This window comes from Nomia melanderi, chromosome 4 (genome assembly GCF_051020985.1).
Source record: "Nomia melanderi isolate GNS246 chromosome 4, iyNomMela1, whole genome shotgun sequence".
NCBI lineage: Eukaryota > Metazoa > Arthropoda > Insecta > Hymenoptera > Halictidae > Nomia > Nomia melanderi.
This window is the reverse complement of record NC_135002.1, coordinates 11,353,858-11,378,599: the sequence shown is the minus strand read 5'-3', so window position 1 is coordinate 11,378,599 and position 24,742 is coordinate 11,353,858. Positions and strand designations below refer to the sequence as shown.

At 46.5% G+C, this 24,742-nt stretch overlaps 1 protein-coding gene across 6 annotated transcripts in view; it reads left to right on the top strand.

Moving 5' to 3' along the window:
* Mp (collagen XV/XVIII-type protein multiplexin) overlaps positions 1-24,742 on the top strand; it is a 393,214-nt gene that overhangs the window by 2,348 nt on the left and 366,124 nt on the right. The window lies entirely within an intron of this gene.

Below are 24,742 nucleotides of genomic sequence, written 5' to 3'. Positions count from 1 at the left end.
TCTTTTTTGTCGTTTTTTTTCTGCTTTTTTTTCTGTCTCTTTCTCGGTCATTTTTTTGGATTTCTCGAGCGTGATCCCTGTCATCTCGCGTTACCGGTGGCAGAATCGTTTCGCCGGGCGTGGTAATGAAGCACTTGTATACAAATGAGGGCTCGTTCCGCCGAAAATCGAGTTCACGGGCGGTAACTCGCTCTTCATTTACGCGGCGCGATGAATGGATGCCGCGAGATGCTATTTTATCGTGTTCGTTGACCTCGAAATCCACTGTTCGCCCGATACCAGGGGTTGGTTTCTGTGAATTTATTTACTTCGAAAATGTTGATTGTTATCTGGGCGCGTTGATTTTGTCTTTGAACATTGGAATTCAACGTTCCATTTTTCGTTTCTTTTTTAACGAGATTAGACGAGTTATTACTAGGCAATCATTGTCGTTAATTAGTTCATTGTATCGAATGTATTCTTAACAAATGGAATTCATGATTTTGTTTTTCAGTGAAATAACAGACACTTTAAATCCCATATGATTTTGAAAATGTAATTCATATTCGTGAGAATTATTGACTGCGATTATTTGATTCTAATTATATTATTTGATAACATGTGAAATTCATAGTTTAAATATTGAAATGAGATAATACTAGCCTTTTACAGAAAATTACTTTTTACTTTTATTGAGACTGGTTCTTTTTATCGCCACCTCCTGTATGTGGGTTTTATGGAAAGAAATGTAGAGATATCCTTTCATTTTTTGGTCTTGATTATGCAAGCTATAAAATATGCAGTCGCACTTCTGGATAACCGGATTTGCTCTTGAAGCACCCATTCTGGATCTAAAATCCCTCTGCGTTCATGTATCGTTCCAACGGAAATTCAGTCGTCTGTAATAATCGGGGCAGGTACGTTTCCATGAACGACTTAGCCTCGACCCTATGAAGTAGGTACACTTCGTTGGTGTTTCTTGAATGGCTATCGTTTATTCACCTTAGATACAATTTTATTGTTATTTCGCTGTGTAAGTGCTGGATGAAAGTCTCGATTATTCATATCACTAAGAATTTATCTTTAATACTCGTATCTCATATTTAATTCATATATCAATTCGTAAATATTTTAAAATATAATTATACTTACCACTGAATTCACGGATAATTAATTAAATCAATATTGATTATTAGCAATCTGAATATTGGGAAAAGATACAGACAGATTAATTTAATAAAATCAATTGCAAAATAATATCATTTCAACCAATTCAAAGAATACTCATACTTCTTACATTCAATTGAAAAGTCTTTGCAACAAATTGTCCATTCGATATTAAACAAACATAAACTAATAAAATAAAAATAGCACAAAATGTCAACGTAAATTACCTTTTGCCGTTTCATCGTTTTCATCCTTTCGCCTTCGTAATTATTAAAATCACAAACACGATTACAATAAAAATCATAAAAGAAATCGATACTCTATTTTACATATTACAATTAATCTCCCACGATTACCTAACAAAATAACTACACTCTCACAGCCTGTAACAAATTCCGTATCAATCGTCCTCGATATTCGGCAGTTTCAGCGTTAAATCGACGCGCGTCGAGTGGAAAACGTGACTGTCCTAATAAAGCCCGACGCAAGAATTCTAACTACGCTGTCATAATCGTACATCAAGGCAGGACACACGAGTCACATACAAATCCTTATTTATATCACGTCCTGTTAACGTCTGGGCGCATCGGTTTCTGCGTGTTCGCGTTGCCCGGCCCGCTCGTTGTCGTTAATGTTTTCGCCCGCTATCTCGCTCGATAAGAGCTGGAAGAAAGAGGAGCGAGAAAGGTAGAAAGAAATGGATATGTTGATGCATTACGGTTGCATTACGGATACCGTATTAACACGTTCACCGTCCCGTGCACCACGCGTGATGCACGATGTTCTCTGCCGCTACTTCCCATGCATCAGATCGTAATATGTACACGCTGTTGATTCATACCATGTACGCGTGCGAACATAAAGATTAGCGTACCTAGCCGAAGGTATCAGTCCATATTCACCAAAATATACATTGTGCTACTTGTCATGGTGCTTACTGGTAGCTACCAACACAGAGTTGGACAATGAACGCCATTAGTCCTTTGCGGATGAAGATTTTTTACAGTGTCCAAAACCTTCATCAGGGAACATTGAATTATAACAATCGTTCTGGGTCATGAATTAATCTTCAACTCAGATGTACATTTGTTTAGAAAGTTGTATTGGTCCTCTAACAAAGTTAGCAATAGTTATTTAACTGGTGGAAGCTTTAGAATATCAGCTATAGGCAAACGCTGAGAAACTGTTCTGTTGATTTTCTGTGAATATAGAATGGAGTACGAAGATTTGAATGTTCCGAGTTAGGTCTGGACTAGGTTTCGATACATCACCACTTTGATAAACCACGGCTAACTATAAACGCTAAGAGAGTTAACCTCACTGGTCAACATTCATGTCTAATATCCTTAAGAGCAGTGATCTGGGGCAATTAAGAAATTATTTAATCGAGATTCAATTGGAAGACAGTCTACTCCTAGACTCGAGAACAAATTTTTCAAGATTCATCAAATTCGATAAATATTCCCAGGTGCAATCTAGGAGTGCAAATTATTAAGTTCCAATTTCACAAAGAGTGGACAATATGGAAAATAGGGACATAGTCAATTATGGCTCCACTGTGCTAGCAAAGAAGGAAACTACGTGCCAATCTTTCGTTGATCGATCGACACTATGATTTACTCGCAGCCTTCGATCCCAGTTACGAAAGTTCGTCGACATCCGTCGTCAAAGGGTTCAACCCGGGCACCGAAGAGCACATCGCGACGGTGACGTTCGTGCTTGCCGTGTTTTCGGTCCAGCAACATAACTCAGAGCGCGGTTGCTCTTTTTGGGATTCCCTTCTCCGGGGTGCGACGGGTGGCGAGCGAAAGAGTGACAGAAAAGGGGGTTGGGAGAGAAGGGGTGGCCGGGACACACACGTGCCACGTGACGGCCGCGTGTTAATCCGCACGGAGTGTATTTACGAGTCCGCTCGCATTCGGCGCACGTGTGCCGCGCGCCGGCTTTAACGGAGAGAGCTCGTAAGCGTAACGTGGAATACCGTGTTGCGCGCGTTGTTCAACAGCCAGTCGTAGATAAAATCTACGGACGTGTCGTTGCCGCGAGAGTTTTCCTTCCACGGGAGTAGTCGCTGGGTTTTAACGCGTTAAATGCCACGGGGGTTACCGATGACCGGCGCTCCGACTTTTCCCTGGCGCCGTTGGGGGTCACCGATGACAGCCAACCAGAGCTGTAGCTCGTGTACCACTATCAAGTGGTCTGGATTAGGTCATGACTCATTAGCTATCAGGCTAGTGGGACAGTACGAGTCTGTTGCTATGTTTTGTTTATGGATTCAATTGTTTAACACTAAAGCTACCAGATGAGTCACAATGACCTGTCCTTGATGTCTTCTTTTACAATTATTGAAAAGATAACAAATGATTCTCAGAAATGATTGAAGAAACTATTTCTGATAGTACGCAAATGGATCATAAGTTAGTCGAAATGTCAGTGTATCTACTTTTAGAGTTTCTGCAAAGAAATTAAAGAAAGACAGTTCAACTGTTTGGTAGTTTTAGTGTTAACTTTTGTAAGACAGATGCTTCGGGACTCACGCGGCTTTTTCATCTTTTCTGGTTATTAATACGTTGACTGTCATGGTAGAACTGAGAATTATAATGTACAAGACGATTGATGTTGGATAAAACTGTTTAATAATGTAAGTAAGTTGGTAATAGTGTAATGTAAGGATTGTGATGATAAATAATTGGTAATTGTTTTTATATTTACCTTTGCTGCCAAATAATATGTTATGTAGAACATTCAAGTTTTTCGTGTCTGTAACGTGTTGATAGCAGTTATTAATATTATACAATGGTAGTCAATGGAAACGATAATTGCGTGTTAGGCAGGCGTTCCAGTTGAAGAACGGACCGGTCAAGCTGCATATAATATGCAGATTCATGGGACAGAAGTGAGGTGCACCAATTGTAGTTCAAGGGCGAACCCTCGTCGCGTTCGTTGTAACCGCGAAGAATGCGAGGTTGAAGTGTGCTTCGATAGAAACAGTCACTGAACTTCGCAGGCCTTAAACAATATTACGTATGAGCACGTTGCAAATAATATTATTGAAACGATGAAAATTTATGTTTCCTTAATTAACCTGGTTGAATGAACTTTAGAATTTCTATTTCAAAGGAGTTAAGCGTCAAAGGGTTAAACGAAGCGTTAAACGTTTAAATGAAATTTGTTGCCTCGCTGTTCTTCATATTACTGTTACAATTTCTGTAATGGCACGAAAGAATGACTGAACAGTAATATAGTAAATTTCGTACGTTTTTCCGCCGGAAATTTTCAAGGCATTTCCTTCAAAATCTACAGTGTACTACGAGAATAACCTATATAGCCGATCCTTTTCCTTCTCTGTTAATATCCTCTGTTCTAAGATGTGTTTAGATTATTCACGAGACACAAATGTAAAGGAATGTGTATACATATTCCTTAAACCCGGAAATGTACAAGGACACTGTGAAATTTTTATTCGAACGCCGCCAGAATATGCAGAACACGAAGGAATTGAAATTTCAATAACGATACATGAATTTTTCCACTTTATTTTTGATCTTACGAGAACAATCACCTCGATGGGATGAGCCACTCACGATGATTAACTTCTTCGCTGTTTCATCGAATTTAACCATTTAACAGGGAACATGCATATTTTTACTAATAACGAAATAAAATCTAATAATATAACGACTTGTATTTATTATAATTACTGATACTTTCATTTGGTGATATGAAAGAATCAAATTAATAACGCAATGATAATGATTTATATTTAAAGTATCGCGTAATTTTGCTAATTAACTCTAATAGAACCGAGAAAATAACAGTAGAATTTTGGAATGTAAAACGTTGTAAGATTAGTACATATACATTGCCAACTGTATAATTATATTGGACATCTACCGTTAATTGTTCCATGCATAAGAGAGTACACCCACACATGTTTCTTGTGTACAAACGTATACCCACGTTGCCATGCACTCGACCGCCTGACATTTAAACCGCGCTTGCCGGAAATTAGATTCTAAAATTCGTAGAACATTCCATACGCAGAAACATTCTAGCTATATTTGTTCGATTAAATAACATATATCCATGATTTTGATTAATACCAAAATTATTATCGCGAATCGTATTAAAACTTGCTATCGTACATTTACTTCTTTTTTATTCTTCGAACATAACCGTGTGTTTATTTCCTAAAAACTGTTCTCTTCCTGTTAGAACAACGATAGAATCTGTGATGCATTTTTATTCTGCGTTATATCGAAAAATAATAAATCGATACCAAGAGTATCGCTGTTTAAAAGTAATTGTAATTGTATGACACATTGTGTCGACGAAATCGATATTAGAAACATTCGGGAATGCATCAATTTCGAGAAGAATTCGATCCAATTGTATCGGGTACGACGGAGATTCTTAAGAGAAAAAGAATAATTTATTTCCGTGAAATGGGACGTACCAGCGGAAACTTCCGTGCCATTTTCCGGAGCATGGACTGCCTGAAAGTTTGCGTCGTGTCGTCTTCTGTAACGTTGCACCGGGGTTTCTAGAAAATTGAAAACACGAAATTATTCACGAGACTTCTGTTTACGGAGTAATGACTTCGCGAATCCCGCTGTCAATCCTTTCCGAGTGTTTCGTAGTAAATTAAAGATGAAAGTGGACAACGAAGCGCGCTATTGGTTTCATTCGGTAATTAATTGTGAAATATTCGTACGGGCATATACGTGTTCGTTTAAAGAGTATTATCGCGTTCTGCTAATTTACTATTTGGCGTATTGATCAGTATTTCATTAGTGTTAGACACTGTGTATGATTTCTCAATTAAATAGTTTGTGCGCTCCTTGAATCATCGAAATCCCAACATGACGCAAACTGCCTCGCGTATACCTAATTAGAAGACTCAAACGCAATCATGCTTTATAATATATCGATAAACTCATCAGTGCTCTTTCTTGCTACACTTTTGGACTATCTGCGCCTGTCTTCACAATATAAACGTGTTCTAGAATTAACTCCAACAATTTTATCTATGTTAAAATTGATCATAGAACGATATATTTAATTGTTACTGTAAAACGTATGAACACAATTGAGAAACAACCACTCGATAATTGAGTTATTCATTTGCTAAAACGATTAGTTCTACAAGAGAGAAGATAAGATTTTATTAAGTTATGTAGATACGGTCAAAATGAACACTACTCAATTTTTTACAATTATTAATAGAGAAATTACTAAATAATTTGATTTAGTAATAGATATACAAATTACAAGCATCCTTCATTTGTGTGCTTATTTATTAAAAAAATTATCTAATATTCTATAAATAAAATTTTCTTAGTTTTTAGACGATGCAACTCTTCAGAATAGTTTTCGGAATTGGCAATCTATAGTTCGGAGATGACTTGTCGGGCAGAACGGCACAGGGGCCAGAGGTGCCTTTTTAATTCATAGTTTCATAATTTTGATTGATTACTTATAACCGTATTAATGATTAGAAAATTAATGATTGAAAATATCAGAAATCAGAAAGTAAAAGCAAAAGAAAATTGACTGAGAAAAAATGAAAATTGATCAATCAACTGAGTTCCTCAGCCTCTCCATTAACACTTCCGCTGCCGCAATGGTTCCACGGGACCGGAGCTTCGAAATGACTTAAATTATAATTCATAAAACTGACGTAGAATAAAAATATTCAATATCGTAAAGAACTAGATAACAGTGTAACGTAAGAATTGTGGTAGCAAATATTTAATAATTGTTTCTTCTTATCTTTGCTGCAAAGGAATAAGTGATCCCTAAAACGCTGGTGTTTTTCGTATCAGTCAATGTGTCAGGTGATCTCCTAGGAATAATTATTTTGTGAAAATTCAAGCTAAAGTATTTGTACCTAGACAACTGATAGCCGAAGTCGACGGGAATAGACTTTTTGCTCAACCTAATAACGTATTGTTTAATGCAACGCTCACATGACGCAATAACAATTGCAACACGGAAGTGTCACGGACTCTAGAGCCCGCCTCGAGTAACTTTCGATTGTACATGCAAATGTGTTGGTCGCTCCATCGCCTTCTGTTTACCGTTTTACGACTGCTATCTCGAATTTGAGCATTCCTCTACCGCAGACGGCCGCCTCGCGATCGTTTCTCCGTCACCGTGGCCGTCCCTCCAATTCGTTTCGCGCCGAGATTCATTTTTCTTGCGATTAGTAACGTAATATTCCGGCGAAAAAGCAAAGGGGACGGGAAATAAATGTCGGATTCAAAGCCGGGGAATAAATTCGTCGCGTGGGAATGGGAACTGTTAAGTGAGAGCTCCACCTTAAATTTGAAAGATGGAATTTCACCGGTGATACGATTCTCCTCCTCGAATTAAAAGGATTTTATGATTGCGTTTAGGAAGAATCATCGTAGAGGCAATCACGTACGAAATTTAATAACTTTTTACTGGAAATTGGGTACCGCCAGCAAGGAATAATCGGAGCGTTTAATAACATTCTTTGCTTCCTACAATTAAACTCTTCGCTAATTAAACGCGCGATTGAGAATCTGTAGTTTGACATTTACATTCGAGAATTACAAAATTAAGGAATTAAAATTAGTCTAGGAAAAATTTAAAAAGCTTCAACCTATTTTTTTATTGCATACTTCGTTGCAGATCAATTGTGTAGTTCCAGGAAAATCATATTGTTTCATATTTAAGGGACAAACTGTATTCGTTGATGCAAGGGAATGTAACTTTGTATATTTTGTATAATGATCTTTTTGATTCCCTTTTTCTTTGTCTTTTTAACACTAAATGTCCAATCAACTCACCGATTTCTATTTAATCGAAAATTCTGCGCTTTCTTTCGTTTTGGTTTGCGGTAGGAATAAGTACATACAAAGTATCAGTACGTTCAGTGATAAATCTGCTCCACTTTTATGGTTTTCGAAAGTATGAGACATTCGTTTTTAACGAATTTCCCGTTATAGATGTAAAGAAATATTCGGAAAGCCGCTTTGCTTCGGTTTTTCGTCAACTTCGAAGAGCGCAGGGTCGCTTAGAAACTACTTGAATAAAAGCTGCGATGCAATTAGCCGCTTACAAACTTCTATAGAAATGTGGGGAGTACAATGCTAATTTGTTACTGATGAAGTTGAGTGTGCAGCCGAAGCGTCTGGGAGTTATATCGGGCAATTTAGGTGCAAGTATTCAGGTCCCCGGCACCGAAAATATATGTTGTCATTGGCATTGTAAATTCCGGGTAATTGCAACCCCGTGCATACCATGTACGCGTGAAATCGTATTTCCCACGTGTCAAATCATTTCCATTCTCCTCCAACAACACTCCATCCCCCACGTGTATTTTAACAACGGTCGGAAGTTAACTCTTCATTTTATCGTTTTTCATGACCGATTCGAATTTATGAAACTTGCAACCGCACTTCGAACAAATCCGGCTATTCTGGTGGATGGAATCCAATTTTTTTACTTTGAAAACTTGGATTTTGTAGTATACTTCCTTTTTCAAGTAAAGGCATCCCGACTGTCCCATAACTCACCTGGATGAAGCCTCCGTCCCGATGAGACCTCGACCTGGAGTCCCATCAGTGCTAAACCCAATGGCTACCCCTTGCCATCCTGGCCATTCTGGCCGTCTGAAACCACCTTTTGCACTTTCTAAACTTGGATTCCATAGTTTAGTCTCATTTTCGACCAATGGTATCCCGACTTTCCCATTCGTAAGCCGGATGAAGCCTCCGTCCCGATGAGACCTCGACCTGGAGTCCCATCAGTGCTAAGCCCAATGGCTACCCCTTGCCATCCTGGCCATTCTGGCCGTCTGAAACCAACTTTTGCACTTTCTAAACTTGGATTCCATAGTTTAGTCTCATTTTCGACCAATGGTATCCCGACTTTCCCATTCGTCAGCCGGATGAAGCCTCCGTCCCGATGAGACCTCGACCTGGAGTCCCATCAGTCCTAAGCCCAATGGCTACCCCTTGCCATCCTGGCCATTCTGGCCGTCTGAAACCAACTTTTGCACTTTCTAAACTTGGATTCCATAGTTTAGTCTCATTTTCGACCAATGGTATCCCGACTTTCCCATTCGTCAGCCGGATGAAGCCTCCGTCCCGATGAGACCTCGACCTGGAGTCCCATCAGTCCTAAGCCCAATGGCTACCCCTTGCCATCCTGGCCATTCTGGCCGTCTGAAACCAATTTTTGCACTTTCTAAACTTGGATTCCATAGTTTAGTCTCATATTCGACCAATGGTATCCCGACTTTCCCATTCGTCAGCCGGATGGAGCCTCCGTCCCGATGAGACCTCGACCAGGAGTCCCATCAGTGCTAAACCCAATGGCTACCCCTTGCCATCCTGGCCATTCTGGCCGTCTGAAACCACCTTTTGCACTTTCTAAACTTGGATTCCATAGTTTAGTCTCATTTTCGACCAATGGTATCCCGACTTTCCCATTCGTCAGCCGGATGAAGCCTCCGTCCCGATGAGACCTCGACCTGGAGTCCCATCAGTCCTAAGCACAATGGCTACCCCTTGCCATCCTGGCCATTCTGGCCGTCTGAAACCAATTTTTGCACTTTCTAAACTTGGATTCCATAGTTTAGTCTCATATTCGACCAATGGTATCCCGACTTTCCCATTCGTCAGCCGGATGGAGCCTCCGTCCCGATGAGACCTCGACCAGGAGTCCCATCAGTGCTAAACCCAATGGCTACCCCTTGCCATCCTGGCCATTCTGGCCGTCTGAAACCACCTTTTGCACTTTCTAAACTTGGATTCCATAGTTTAGTCTCATTTTCGACCAATGGTATCCCGACTTTCCCATTCGTCAGCCGGATGAAGCCTCCGTCCCGATGAGACCTCGACCTGGAGTCCCATCAGTCCTAAGCCCAATGGCTACCCCTTGCCATCCTGGCCATTCTGGCCGTCTGAAACCAACTTTTGCACTTTCTAAACTTGGATTCCATAGTTTAGTCTCATTTTCGACCAATGGTATCTCGACTTTCCCATTCGTCAGCCGGATGAAGCCTCCGTCCCGATGAGACCTCGACCTGGAGTCCCATCAGTGCTAAGCCCAATGGCTACCCCTTGCCATCCTGGCCATTCTGGCCGTCTGAAACCACCTTTTGCACTTTCTAAACTTGGATTCCATAGTTTAGTCTCATTTTCGACCAATGGTATCCCGACTTTCCCATTCGTCAGCCGGATGAAGCCTCCGTCCCGATGAGACCTCGACCTGGAGTCCCATCAGTCCTAAGCCCAATGGCTACCCCTTGCCATCCTGGCCATTCTGGCCGTCTGAAACCAACTTTTGCACTTTCTAAACTTGGATTCCATAGTTTAGTCTCATTTTCGACCAATGGTATCTCGACTTTCCCATTCGTCAGCCGGATGAAGCCTCCGTCCCGATGAGACCTCGACCTGGAGTCCCATCAGTGCTAAGCCCAATGGCTACCCCTTGCCATCCTGGACATTCTGGCCGTCTGAAACCAACTTTTGCACTTTCTAAACTTGGATTCCATAGTTTAGTCTCATATTCGACCAATGGTATCCCGACTTTCCCATTCGTCAGCCGGATGGAGCCTCCGTCCCGATGAGACCTCGACCAGGAGTCCCATCAGTGCTAAACCCAATGGCTACCCCTTGCCATCCTGGCCATTCTGGCCGTCTGAAACCACCTATTGCACTTTCTAAACTTGGATTCCATAGTTTAGTCTCATTTTCGACCAATGGTATCCCGACTTTCCCATTCGTCAGCCGGATGAAGCCTCCGTCCCGATGAGACCTCGACCTGGAGTCCCATCAGTCCTAAGCCCAATGGCTACCCCTTGCCATCCTGGCCATTCTGGCCGTCTGAAACCAATTTTTGCACTTTCTAAACTTGGATTCCATAGTTTAGTCTCATATTCGACCAATGGTATCCCGACTTTCCCATTCGTCAGCCGGATGGAGCCTCCGTCCCGATGAGACCTCGACCAGGAGTCCCATCAGTGCTAAACCCAATGGCTACCCCTTGCCAACCTGGCCATTCTGGCCGTCTAAAACCACCTTTTGCACTTTCTAAACTTGGATTCCATAGTTTAGTCTCATTTTCGACCAATGGTATCCCGACTTTCCCATTCGTCAGCCGGATGAAGCCTCCGTGCCGATGAGACCTCGACCTGGAGTCCCATCAGTCCTAAGCCCAATGGCTACCCCTTGCCATCCTGGCCATTCTGGCCGTCTGAAACCAACTTTTGCACTTTCTAAACTTGGATTCCATAGTTTAGTCTCATTTTCGACCAATGGTATCTCGACTTTCCCATTCGTCAGCCGGATGAAGCCTCCGTCCCGATGAGACCTCGACCTGGAGTCCCATCAGTGCTAAGCCCAATGGCTACCCCTTGCCATCCTGGACATTCTGGCCGTCTGAAACCAACTTTTGCACTTTCTAAACTAGGATTCCATAGTTTAGTCTCATATTCGACCAATGGTATCCCGACTTTCCCATTCGTCAGCCGGATGGAGCCTCCGTCCCGATGAGACCTCGACCAGGAGTCCCATCAGTGCTAAACCCAATGGCTACCCCTTGCCATCCTGGCCATTCTGGCCGTCTGAAACCACCTTTTGCACTTTCTAAACTTGGATTCCATAGTTTAGTCTCATTTTCGACCAATGGTATCCCGACTTTCCCATTCGTCAGCCGGATGAAGCCTCCGTCCCGATGAGACCTCGACCTGGAGTCCCATCAGTCCTAAGCCCAATGGCTACCCCTTGCCATCCTGGCCATTCTGGCCGTCTGAAACCAACTTTTGCACTTTCTAAACTTGGATTCCATAGTTTAGTCTCATTTTCGACCAATGGTATCTCGACTTTCCCATTCGTCAGCCGGATGAAGCCTCCGTCCCGATGAGACCTCGACCTGGAGTCCCATCAGTGCTAAGCCCAATGGCTACCCCTTGCCATCCTGGCCATTCTGGCCGTCTGAAACCACCTTTTGCACTTTCTAAACTTGGATTCCATAGTTTAGTCTCATTTTCGACCAATGGTATCCCGACTTTCCCATTCGTCAGCCGGATGAAGCCTCCGTCCCGATGAGACCTCGACCTGGAGTCCCATCAGTCCTAAGCCCAATGGCTACCCCTTGCCATCCTGGCCATTCTGGCCGTCTGAAACCAACTTTTGCACTTTCTAAACTTGGATTCCATAGTTTAGTCTCATTTTCGACCAATGGTATCTCGACTTTCCCATTCGTCAGCCGGATGAAGCCTCCGTCCCGATGAGACCTCGACCTGGAGTCCCATCAGTGCTAAGCCCAATGGCTACCCCTTGCCATCCTGGACATTCTGGCCGTCTGAAACCAACTTTTGCACTTTCTAAACTTGGATTCCATAGTTTAGTCTCATTTTCGACCAATGGTATCCCGACTTTCCCATTCGTCAGCCGGATGAAGCCTCCGTCCCGATGAGACCTCGACCTGGAGTCCCATCAGTCCTAAGCCCAATGGCTACCCCTTGCCATCCTGGCCATTCTGGCCGTCTGAAACCAACTTTTGCACTTTCTAAACTTGGATTCCATAGTTTAGTCTCATATTCGACCAATGGTATCCCGACTTTCCCATTCGTCAGCCGGATGGAGCCTCCGTCCCGATGAGACCTCGACCAGGAGTCCCATCAGTCCTAAGCCCAATGGCTACCCCTTGCCATCCTGGCCATTCTGGCCGTCTGAAACCAATTCTTGCACTTTCTAAACTTGGATTCCATAGTTTAGTCTCATATTCGACCAATGGTATCCCGACTTTCCCATTCGTCAGCCGGATGGAGCCTCCGTCCCGATGAGACCTCGACCAGGAGTCCCATCAGTGCTAAACCCAATGGCTACCCCTTGCCATCCTGGCCATTCTGGCCGTCTGAAACCACCTTTTGCACTTTCTAAACTTGGATTCCATAGTTTAGTCTCATTTTCGACCAATGGTATCCCGACTTTCCCATTCGTCAGCCGGATGAAGCCTCCGTCCCGATGAGACCTCGACCTGGAGTCCCATCAGTCCTAAGCCCAATGGCTACGCCTTGCCATCCTGGCCATTCTGGCCGTCTGAAACCAACTTTTGCACTTTCTAAACTTGGATTCCATAGTTTAGTCTCATTTTCGACCAATGGTATCTCGACTTTCCCATTCGTCAGCCGGATGAAGCCTCCGTCCCGATGAGACCTCGACCTGGAGTCCCATCAGTGCTAAGCCCAATGGCTACCCCTTGCCATCCTGGCCATTCTGGCCGTCTGAAACCAACTTTTGCACTTTCTAAACTTGGATTCCATAGTTTAGTCTCATTTTCGACCAATGGTATCCCGACTTTCCCATTCGTCAGCCGGATGAAGCCTCCGTCCCGATGAGACCTCGACCTGGAGTCCCATCAGTCCTAAGCACAATGGCTACCCCTTGCCATCCTGGCCATTCTGGCCGTCTGAAACCAATTTTTGCACTTTCTAAACTTGGATTCCATAGTTTAGTCTCATATTCGACCAATGGTATCCCGACTTTCCCATTCGTCAGCCGGATGGAGCCTCCGTCCCGATGAGACCTCGACCAGGAGTCCCATCAGTGCTAAACCCAATGGCCACCCCTTGCCATCCTGGCCATTCTGGCCGTCTGAAACCACCTTTTGTACTTTCTAAACTTGGATTCCATAGTTTAGTCTCATTTTCGACCAATGGTATCCCGACTTTCCCATTCGTCAGCCGGATGAAGCCTCCGTCCCGATGAGACCTCGACCTGGAGTCCCATCAGTCCTAAGCCCAATGGCTACCCCTTGCCATCCTGGCCATTCTGGCCGTCTGAAACCAACTTTTGCACTTTCTAAACTTGGATTCCATAGTTTAGTCTCATTTTCGACCAATGGTATCTCGACTTTCCCATTCGTCAGCCGGATGAAGCCTCCGTCCCGATGAGACCTCGACCTGGAGTCCCATCAGTGCTAAGCCCAATGGCTACCCCTTGCCATCCTGGCCATTCTGGCCGTCTGAAACCACCTTTTGCACTTTCTAAACTTGGATTCCATAGTTTAGTCTCATTTTCGACCAATGGTATCCCGACTTTCCCATTCGTCAGCCGGATGAAGCCTCCGTCCCGATGAGACCTCGACCTGGAGTCCCATCAGTCCTAAGCCCAATGGCTACCCCTTGCCATCCTGGCCATTCTGGCCGTCTGAAACCAACTTTTGCACTTTCTAAACTTGGATTCCATAGTTTAGTCTCATTTTCGACCAATGGTATCTCGACTTTCCCATTCGTCAGCCGGATGAAGCCTCCGTCCCGATGAGACCTCGACCTGGAGTCCCATCAGTGCTAAGCCCAATGGCTACCCCTTGCCATCCTGGACATTCTGGCCGTCTGAAACCAACTTTTGCACTTTCTAAACTTGGATTCCATAGTTTAGTCTCATATTCGACCAATGGTATCCCGACTTTCCCATTCGTCAGCCGGATGGAGCCTCCGTCCCGATGAGACCTCGACCAGGAGTCCCATCAGTGCTAAACCCAATGGCTACCCCTTGCCATCCTGGCCATTCTGGCCGTCTGAAACCACCTATTGCACTTTCTAAACTTGGATTCCATAGTTTAGTCTCATATTCGACCAATGGTATCCCGACTTTCCCATTCGTCAGCCGGATGGAGCCTCCGTCCCGATGAGACCTCGACCAGGAGTCCCATCAGTGCTAAACCCAATGGCTACCCCTTGCCATCCTGGCCATTCTGGCCGTCTGAAACCACCTTTTGCACTTTCTAAACTTGGATTCCATAGTTTAGTCTCATTTTCGACCAATGGTATCCCGACTTTCCCATTCGTAAGCCGGATGAAGCCTCCGTCCCGATGAGACCTCGACCTGGAGTCCCATCAGTGCTAAGCCCAATGGCTACCCCTTGCCATCCTGGCCATTCTGGCCGTCTGAAACCAACTTTTGCACTTTCTAAACTTGGATTCCATAGTTTAGTCTCATTTTCGACCAATGGTATCCCGACTTTCCCATTCGTCAGCCGGATGAAGCCTCCGTCCCGATGAGACCTCGACCTGGAGTCCCATCAGTGCTAAGCCCAATGGCTACCCCTTGCCATCCTGGCCATTCTGGCCGTCTGAAACCAACTTTTGCACTTTCTAAACTTGGATTCCATAGTTTAGTCTCATTTTCGACCAATGGTATCCCGACTTTCCCATTCGTCAGCCGGATGAAGCCTCCATCCCGATGAGACCTCGACCTGGAGTCCCATCAGTCCTAAGCCCAATGGCTACCCCTTGCCATCCTGGCCATTCTGGCCGTCTGAAACCAATTTTTGCACTTTCTAAACTTGGATTCCATAGTTTAGTCTCATATTCGACCAATGGTATCCCGACTTTCCCATTCGTCAGCCGGATGGAGCCTCCGTCCCGATGAGACCTCGACCAGGAGTCCCATCAGTGCTAAACCCAATGGCTACCCCTTGCCATCCTGGCCATTCTGGCCGTCTGAAACCACCTTTTGCACTTTCTAAACTTGGATTCCATAGTTTAGTCTCATTTTCGACCAATGGTATCCCGACTTTCCCATTCGTCAGCCGGATGAAGCCTCCGTGCCGATGAGACCTCGACCTGGAGTCCCATCAGTCCTAAGCCCAATGGCTACCCCTTGCCATCCTGGCCATTCTGGCCGTCTGAAACCAACTTTTGCACTTTCTAAACTTGGATTCCATAGTTTAGTCTCATTTTCGACCAATGGTATCTGGACTTTCCCATTCGTCAGCCGGATGAAGCCTCCGTCCCGATGAGACCTCGACCTGGAGTCCCATCAGTGCTAAGCCCAATGGCTACCCCTTGCCATCCTGGCCATTCTGGCCGTCTGAAACCAACTTTTGCACTTTCTAAACTTGGATTCCATAGTTTAGTCTCATTTTCGACCAATGGTATCTGGACTTTCCCATTCGTCAGCCGGATGAAGCCTCCGTCCCGATGAGACCTCGACCTGGAGTCCCATCAGTGCTAAGCCCAATGGCTACCCCTTGCCATCCTGGACATTCTGGCCGTCTGAAACCAACTTTTGCACTTTCTAAACTAGGATTCCATAGTTTAGTCTCATATTCGACCAATGGTATCCCGACTTTCCCATTCGTCAGCCGGATGGAGCCTCCGTCCCGATGAGACCTCGACCAGGAGTCCCATCAGTGCTAAACCCAATGGCTACCCCTTGCCATCCTGGCCATTCTGGCCGTCTGAAACCACCTTTTGCACTTTCTAAACTTGGATTCCATAGTTTAGTCTCATTTTCGACCAATGGTATCCCGACTTTCCCATTCGTCAGCCGGATGAAGCCTCCGTCCCGATGAGACCTCGACCTGGAGTCCCATCAGTCCTAAGCCCAATGGCTACCCCTTGCCATCCTGGCCATTCTGGCCGTCTGAAACCAACTTTTGCACTTTCTAAACTTGGATTCCATAGTTTAGTCTCATTTTCGACCAATGGTATCTCGACTTTCCCATTCGTCAGCCGGATGAAGCCTCCGTCCCGATGAGACCTCGACCTGGAGTCCCATCAGTGCTAAGCCCAATGGCTACCCCTTGCCATCCTGGCCATTCTGGCCGTCTGAAACCACCTTTTGCACTTTCTAAACTTGGATTCCATAGTTTAGTCTCATTTTCGACCAATGGTATCCCGACTTTCCCATTCGTCAGCCGGATGAAGCCTCCGTCCCGATGAGACCTCGACCTGGAGTCCCATCAGTGCTAAGCCCAATGGCTACCCCTTGCCATCCTGGACATTCTGGCCGTCTGAAACCAACTTTTGCACTTTCTAAACTTGGATTCCATAGTTTAGTCTCATTTTCGACCAATGGTATCCCGACTTTCCCATTCGTCAGCCGGATGAAGCCTCCGTCCCGATGAGACCTCGACCTGGAGTCCCATCAGTCCTAAGCCCAATGGCTACCCCTTGCCATCCTGGCCATTCTGGCCGTCTGAAACCAACTTTTGCACTTTCTAAACTTGGATTCCATAGTTTAGTCTCATATTCGACCAATGGTATCCCGACTTTCCCATTCGTCAGCCGGATGGAGCCTCCGTCCCGATGAGACCTCGACCAGGAGTCCCATCAGTCCTAAGCCCAATGGCTACCCCTTGCCATCCTGGCCATTCTGGCCGTCTGAAACCAATTCTTGCACTTTCTAAACTTGGATTCCATAGTTTAGTCTCATATTCGACCAATGGTATCCCGACTTTCCCATTCGTCAGCCGGATGGAGCCTCCGTCCCGATGAGACCTCGACCAGGAGTCCCATCAGTGCTAAACCCAATGGCTACCCCTTGCCATCCTGGCCATTCTGGCCGTCTGAAACCACCTTTTGCACTTTCTAAACTTGGATTCCATAGTTTAGTCTCATTTTCGACCAATGGTATCCCGACTTTCCCATTCGTCAGCCGGATGAAGCCTCCGTCCCGATGAGACCTCGACCTGGAGTCCCATCAGTCCTAAGCCCAATGGCTACCCCTTGCCATCCTGGCCATTCTGGCCGTCTGAAACCAACTTTTGCACTTTCTAAACTTGGATTCCATAGTTTAGTCTCATTTTCGACCAATGGTATCTCGACTTTCCCATTCGTCAGCCGGATGAAGCCTCCGTCCCGATGAGACCTCGACCTGGAGTCCCATCAGTGCTAAGCCCAATGGCTACCCCTTGCCATCCTGGACATTCTGGCCGTCTGAAACCAACTTTTGCACTTTCTAAACTTGGATTCCATAGTTTAGTCTCATTTTCGACCAATGGTATCCCGACTTTCCCATTCGTCAGCCGGATGGAGCCTCCGTCCCGATGAGACCTCGACCAGGAGTCCCATCAGTGCTAAACCCAATGGCTACCCCTTGCCATCCTGGCCATTCTGGCCGTCTGAAACCACCTTTTGCACTTTCTAAACTTGGATTCCATAGTTTAGTCTCATATTCGACCAATGGTATCCCGACATTCCCATTCGTCAGCCGGATGGAGCCTCCGTCCCGATGAGACCTCGACCAGGAGTCCCATCAGTGCTAAACCCAATGGCTACCCCTTGCCATCCTGGCCATTCTGGCCGTCTGAAACCACCTTTTGCACTTTCTAAACTTGGATTCCATAGTTTAGTCTCATTTTCGACCAATGGTATCCCGACTTTCCCATTCGTCAGCCGGATGAAGCCTCCGTCCCGATGAGACCTCGACCTGGAGTCCCATCAGTGCTAAGCCCAATGGCTACCCCTTGCCATCCTGGCCATTCTGGCCGTCTGAAACCAACTTTTGCACTTTCTAAACTTGGATTCCATAGTTTAGTCTCATTTTCGACCAATGGTATCCCGACTTTCCCATTCGTCAGCCGGATGAAGCCTCCGTCCCGATGAGACCTCGACCTGGAGTCCCATCAGTCCTAAGCCCAATGGCTACCCCTTGCCATCCTGGCCATTCTGGCCGTCTGAAACCAATTTTTGCACTTTCTAAACTTGGATTCCATAGTTTAGTCTCATATTCGACCAATGGTATCCCGACTTTCCCATTCGTCAGCCGGATGGAGCCTCCGTCCCGATGAGACCTCGACCAGGAGTCCCATCAGTGCTAAACCCAATGGCTACCCCTTGCCATCCTGGCCATTCTGGCCGTCTGAAACCACCTTTTGCACTTTCTAAACTTGGATTCCATAGTTTAGTCTCATTTTCGACCAATGGTATCCCGACTTTCCCATTCGTCAGCCGGATGAAGCCTCCGTCCCGATGAGACCTCGACCTGGAGTCCCATCAGTCCTAAGCCCAATGGCTACCCCTTGCCATCCTGGCCATTCTGGCCGTCTGAAACCAACTTTTGCACTTTATAAACTTGGATTCCATAGTTTAGTCTCATTTTCGACCAATGGTATCTCGACTTTCCCATTCGTCAGCCGGATGAAGCCTCCGTCCCGATGAGACCTCGACCTGGAGTCCCATCAGTGCTAAGCCCAATGGCTACCCCTTGCCATCCTGGCCATTCTGGCCGTCTGAAACCACCTTTTGCACTTTCTAAACTTGGATTCCATAGTTTAGTCTCATTTTCGACCAATGGTATCCCGACTTTCCCATTCGTCAGCCGGATGAAGCCTCCGTCCCGATGAGACCTCGACCTGGAGTCCCATCAGTCCTAAGCCCAATGGCTACCCCTTGCCATCCTGGCCATTCTGGCCGTCTGAAACCAACTTTTGCACTTTCTAAACTTGGATTCCATAGTTTAGTCTCATTTTCGACCAATGGTATCTCGACTTTCCCATTCGTCAGCCGGATGAAGCCTCCGTCCCGATGAGACCTCGACCTGGAGTCCCATCAGTGCTAAGCCCAATGGCTACCCCTTGCCATCCTGGACATTCTGGCCGTCTGAAACCAACTTTTGCACTTTCTAAACTTGGATTCCATAGTTTAGTCTCATTTTCGACCAATGGTATCCCGACTTTCCCATTCGTCAGCCGGATGAAGCCTCCGTCCCGATGAGACCTCGACCTGGAGTCCCATCAGTCCTAAGCCCAATGGCTACCCCTTGCCATCCTGGCCATTCTGGCCGTCTGAACCCAACTTTTGCACTTTCTAAACTTGGATTCCATAGTTTAGTCTCATTTTCGACCAATGGTATCCCGACTTTCCCATTCGTCAGCCGGATGAAGCCTCCGTCCCGATGAGACCTCGACCTGGAGTCCCATCAGTCCTAAGCCCAATGGCTACCCCTTGCCATCCTGGCCATTCTGGCCGTCTGAAACCAACTTTTGCACTTTCTAAACTTGGATTCCATAGTTTAGTCTCATTTTCGACCAATGGTATCTCGACTTTCCCATTCGTCAGCCGGATGAAGCCTCCGTCCCGATGAGACCTCGACCAGGAGTCCCATCAGTGCTAAGCCCAATGGCTACCCCTTGCCATCCTGGCCATTCTGGCCGTCTGAAACCAACTTTTGCACTTTCTAAACTTGGATTCCATAGTTTAGTCTCATTTTCGACCAATGGTATCCCGACTTTCCCATTCGTCAGCCGGATGAAGCCTCCGTCCCGATGAGACCTCGACCTGGAGTCCCATCAGTCCTAAGCCCAATGGCTACCCCTTGCCATCCTGGCCATTCTGGCCGTCTGAAACCAACTTTTGCACTTTCTAAACTTGGATTCCATAGTTTAGTCTCATTTTCGACCAATGGTATCTCGACTTTCCCATTCGTCAGCCGGATGAAGCCTCCGTCCCGATGAGACCTCGACCAGGAGTCCCATCAGTGCTAAACCCAATGGCTACCCCTTGCCATCCTGGCCATTCTGGCCGTCTGAAACGAACTTTTGCACTTTCTAAACTTGGATTCCATACTTTAGTCTCATTTTCGACCAATGGTATCCCGACTTTCCCATTCGTCAGCCGGATGAAGCCTCCGTCCCGATGAGACCTCGACCTGGAGTCCCATCAGTGCTAAGCCCAATGTCTACCCCTTGCCATCCTGGCCATTCTGGCCGTCTGAAACCAACTTTTGCACTTTCTAAACTTGGATTCCATAGTTTAGTCTCATTTTCGACCAATGGTATCCCGACTTTCCCATTCGTCAGCCGGATGGAGCCTCCGTCCCGATGAGACCTCGACCAGGAGTCCCATCAGTGCTAAACCCAATGGCTACCCCTTGCCATCCTGGCCATTCTGGCCGTCTGAAACCAACTTTTGCACTTTCTAAACTTGGATTCCATAGTTTAGTCTCATTTTCGACCAATGGTATCCCGACTATCCCATTCGTCAGCCGGATGAAGCCTCCGTCCCGATGAGACCTCGACCTGGAGTCCCATCAGTGCTAAGCCCAATGGCTACCCCTTGCCATCCTGGCCATTCTGGCCGTCTGAAACCAACTTTTGCACTTTCTAAACTTGGATTCCATAGTTTAGTCTCATTTTCGACCAATGGTATCCCGACTTTCCCATTCGTAAGCCGGATGAAGCCTCCGTCCCGATGAGACCTCGACCTGGAGTCCCCTCAGTCCTAAGCCCAATGGCTACCCCTTGCCATCCTGGCCATTCTGGCCGTCTGAAACCAACTTTTGCACTTTCTAAACTTGGATTCCATAGTTTAGTCTCATTTTCGACCAATGGTATCCCGACTTTCCCATTCGTCAGCCGGATGAAGCCTCCGTCCCGATGAGACCTCGACCTGGAGTCCCCTCAGTCCTAAGCCCAATGGCTACCCCTTGCCATCCTGGCCATTCTGGCCGTCTGAAACCAACTTTTGCACTTTCTAAACTTGGATTCCATAGTTTAGTCTCATTTTCGACCAATGGTATCTCGACTTTCCCATTCGTCAGCCGGATGAAGCCTCCGTCCCGATGAGACCTCGACCTGGAGTCCCATCAGTGCTAAGCCCAATGGCTACCCCTTGCCATCCTGGCCATTCTGGCCGTCTGAAACCAACTTTTGCACTTTCTAAACTTGGATTCCATAGTTTAGTCTCATTTTCGACCAATGGTATCCCGACTTTCCCATTCGTCAGCCGGATGGAGCCTCCGTCCCGATGAGACCTCGACCAGGAGTCCCATCAGTGCTAAACCCAATGGCTACCCCTTGCCATCCTGGCCATTCTGGCCGTCTGAAACCACCTTTTGCACTTTCTAAACTTGGATTCCATAGTTTAGTCTCATTTTCGACCAATGGTATCCCGACTTTCCCATTCGTAAGCCGGATGAAGCCTCCGTCCCGATGAGACCTCGACCTGGAGTCCCATCAGTCCTAAGCCCAATGGCTACCCCTTGCCATCCTGGCCATTCTGGCCGTCTGAAACCAACTTTTGCACTTTCTAAACTTGGATTCCATAGTTTAGTCTCATTTTCGACCAATGGTATCCCGACTTTCCCATTCGTCAGCCGGATGGAGCCTCCGTCCCGATGAGACCTCGACCAGGAGTCCCATCAGTGCTAAACCCAATGGCTACCCCTTGCCATCCTGGCCATTCTGGCCGTCTGAAACCACCTTTTGCACTTTCTAAACTTGGATTCCATAGTTTAGTCTCATATTCGACCAATGGTATCCCGACTTTCCCATTCGTCAGCCGGATGGAGCCTCCGTCCCGATGAGACCTCGACCAGGAGTCCCATCAGTGCTAAACCCAATGGCTACCCCTTGCCATCCTGGCCATTCTGGCCGTCTGAAACCACCTTTTGCACTTTCTAAACTTGGATTCCATAGTTTAGTCTCATTTTCGACCAATGGTATCCCGACTTTCCTATTCGTCAGCCGGATGGAGCCTCCGTCCCGATGAGACCTCGACCAGGAGTCCCATCAGTGCTAAACCCAATGGCTACCCCTTGCCATCCTGGCCATTCTGGCCGTCTGAAACCACCTTTTGCACTTTCTAAACTTGGATTCCATAGTTTAGTCTCATATTAGACCAATGGTATCCCGACTTTCCCATTCGTCAGCCGGATGGAGCCTCCGTCCCGATGAGACCTCGACCAGGAGTCCCATCAGTGCTAAACCCAATGGCTACCCCTTGCCATCCTGGCCATTCTGGCCGTCTGAAACCACCTTTTGCACTTTCTAAACTTGGATTCCATAGTTTAGTCTCATTTTCGACCAATGGTATCCCGACTTTCCCATTCGTCAGCCGGATGAAGCCTCCGTCCCGATGAGACCTCGACCTGGAGTCCCATCAGTCCTAAGCCCAATGGCTACCCCTTGCCATCCTGGCCATTCTGGCCGTCTGAAACCAACTTTTGCACTTTCTAAACTTGGATTCCATAGTTTAGTCTCATATTCGACCAATGGTATCCCGACTTTCCCATTCGTCAGCCGGATGGAGCCTCCGTCCCGATGAGACCTCGACCAGGAGTCCCATCAGTGCTAAACCCAATGGCTACCCCTTGCCATCCTGGCCATTCTGGCCGTCTGAAACCACCTTTTGCACTTTCTAAACTTGGATTCCATAGTTTAGTCTCATTTTCGACCAATGGTATCCCGACTTTCCTATTCGTCAGCCGGATGGAGCCTCCGTCCCGATGAGACCTCGACCAGGAGTCCCATCAGTGCTAAACCCAATGGCTACCCCTTGCCATCCTGGCCATTCTGGCCGTCTGAAACCACCTTTTGCACTTTCTAAACTTGGATTCCATAGTTTAGTCTCATATTAGACCAATGGTATCCCGACTTTCCCATTCGTCAGCCGGATGAAGCCTCCGTCCCGATGAGACCTCGACCTGGAGTCCCATCAGTGCTAAGCCCAATGGCTACCCCTTGCCATCCTGGACATTCTGGCCGTCTGAAACCAACTTTTGCACTTTCTAAACTTGGATTCCATAGTTTAGTCTCATTTTCGACCAATGGTATCCCGACTTTCCCATTCGTCAGCCGGATGAAGCCTCCGTCCCGATGAGACCTCGACCTGGAGTCCCATCAGTCCTAAGCCCAATGGCTACCCCTTGCCATCCTGGCCATTCTGGCCGTCTGAACCCAACTTTTGCACTTTCTAAACTTGGATTCCATAGTTTAGTCTCATTTTCGACTAATGGTATCCCGACTTTCCCATTCGTCAGCCGGATGAAGCCTCCGTCCCGATGAGACCTCGACCTGGAGTCCCATCAGTCCTAAGCCCAATGGCTACCCCTTGCCATCCTGGCCATTCTGGCCGTCTGAAACCAACTTTTGCACTTTCTAAACTTGGATTCCATAGTTTAGTCTCATTTTCGACCAATGGTATCTCGACTTTCCCATTCGTCAGCCGGATGAAGCCTCCGTCCCGATGAGACCTCGACCAGGAGTCCCATCAGTGCTAAACCCAATGGCTACCCCTTGCCATCCTGGCCATTCTGGCCGTCTGAAACCAACTTTTGCACTTTCTAAACTTGGATTCCATAGTTTAGTCTCATTTTCGACCAATGGTATCCCGACTTTCCCATTCGTCAGCCGGATGAAGCCTCCGTCCCGATGAGACCTCGACCTGGAGTCCCATCAGTGCTAAGCCCAATGGCTACCCCTTGCCATCCTGGCCATTCTGGCCGTCTGAAACCAACTTTTGCACTTTCTAAACTTGGATTCCATAGTTTAGTCTCATTTTCGACCAATGGTATCCCGACTTTCCCATTCGTCAGCCGGATGAAGCCTCCGTCCCGATGAGACCTCGACCTGGAGTCCCATCAGTCCTAAGCCCAATGGCTACCCCTTGCCATCCTGGCCATTCTGGCCGTCTGAAACCAACTTTTGCACTTTCTAAACTTGGATTCCATAGTTTAGTCTCATTTTCGACCAATGGTATCTCGACTTTCCCATTCGTCAGCCGGATGAAGCCTCCGTCCCGATGAGACCTCGACCAGGAGTCCCATCAGTGCTAAACCCAATGGCTACCCCTTGCCATCCTGGCCATTCTGGCCGTCTGAAACGAACTTTTGCACTTTCTAAACTTGGATTCCATACTTTAGTCTCATTTTCGACCAATGGTATCCCGACTTTCCCATTCGTCAGCCGGATGAAGCCTCCGTCCCGATGAGACCTCGACCTGGAGTCCCATCAGTGCTAAGCCCAATGTCTACCCCTTGCCATCCTGGCCATTCTGGCCGTCTGAAACCAACTTTTGCACTTTCTAAACTTGGATTCCATAGTTTAG